Source organism: Pteropus alecto, unplaced genomic scaffold, assembly GCF_000325575.1.
Source record: "Pteropus alecto unplaced genomic scaffold, ASM32557v1 scaffold20, whole genome shotgun sequence".
Classification (NCBI taxonomy): Eukaryota; Metazoa; Chordata; class Mammalia; order Chiroptera; family Pteropodidae; genus Pteropus; species Pteropus alecto.
Genome location: NW_006436298.1, coordinates 48146752 through 48148115, shown reverse-complemented (window position 1 = coordinate 48148115; position 1364 = coordinate 48146752). Strand labels below are relative to the sequence as shown.

Genomic DNA, 1364 nt, shown 5'->3' with positions numbered 1-1364 from the left:
CGTATTATATTATATTATTTATATTATATATTATATTACGTTATATTAATTTTGGGTGCACAGTGTGGTGGTTAGACATTTCTATAACTTATGAAGTGATTCTGATAGTGATTCTTAAAACCACACAATTAGAAGGAACCAGGTCTGAGTACTTCCTTCTTGAGCTACACCTCTCTCACGGTGAAAGATACTAGAGAGAGCAATGACTCCAAGATGGCATCTGGCTAACATGCCATGACTCCACCTCTTCCAACCTACCATTAAACTAAGGCGATTCAGAAAAAAGATGAGTTCATTAACAGTGATATTTAAAACTGCTGACCAACCTTATGCTGAATATTAGAAGAGTTATTCAGAAGACCTGTGGAGTTGAACTAGGTATTACAACTGATAACTGATACAATGACACACGCTCTTAACAAGGAAAAAGTGACAGTCCTCATACAAAGAAAACCTTAAAAAAGCACAGAGGGATATAAAAAAGCCAGCTTAGAAAAATGCCATCTTCATGAAACATGAAGCTTTAATGCTATAGGTCAGTTAACCACCTACTAATCTAAAGGTGTTTAATTAAATTGCAGCCACACCATCAGATAGAGTGATTCCAAAATTCATCACGAAAAATAAATGGAAAAGACTAGTAAAGAAAAAATTTATAGAAAAGAGAAATCAGCAAACTTATACAGCCAAAAACTGATGTGTCTTTATGAATGCAGAGATTTGGAACTGACCTAGCTTACTCATCAATGAACACTCCCCCAACCCCGCCTCAGCAGAGCAGGTTTTCAATACATATTAATATAACAGAATTACAATAATTAAAATAGTATGGTACTACTGCAAAAACAGGCAGAGCAGTGGCACAGAATACAAAACCCAGACACTGACATTAGCCCCCAGTCTGGAAACTGAGATAAAGGTGACATACCAAATCACTGGGAAATGATGTTGAAACAGTCAATTAAGTGGTCAGGGAAAAAAATTAGACTTCTACCTCACATAATACAGTAAAGTATGTATCAGCTATATTAAATTGGTAAATGTAAAAAAGCATAAAAGAATAAGACAGCACAGAAAAACATTTATTATATATTGTGGTGGGAAAAGGTCATTTTTATCATTAAAAAAACTGAAAAGAAAAAAAAGAATTATAGAAATGAGTCCTGAAAATTTAGAAGTTTTTGTGTCAAAAAGCACAATAAAATTAAAATGTAAGATAAAAATGGAGAAAACTGCAACATATAGCATATAATAAAATATTCTTACTACATTGAGCTCTTATGAATTCATCAAGAAAATCATCCTAATTCAAAACCAGGCAAAGAATAAAGACATCACAAAAGAAAACTATAAAGCAAAAAAAA

The 1364-nt window shown here is 32.8% G+C and overlaps 1 protein-coding gene across 1 annotated transcript in view; it reads right to left on the bottom strand.

The window, feature by feature from the left end:
- Positions 1–1364, bottom strand: part of PRRC1 (proline rich coiled-coil 1) — a 36483-nt gene that overhangs the window by 26634 nt on the left and 8485 nt on the right. The gene's annotated exons all lie outside the window — the stretch shown is intronic.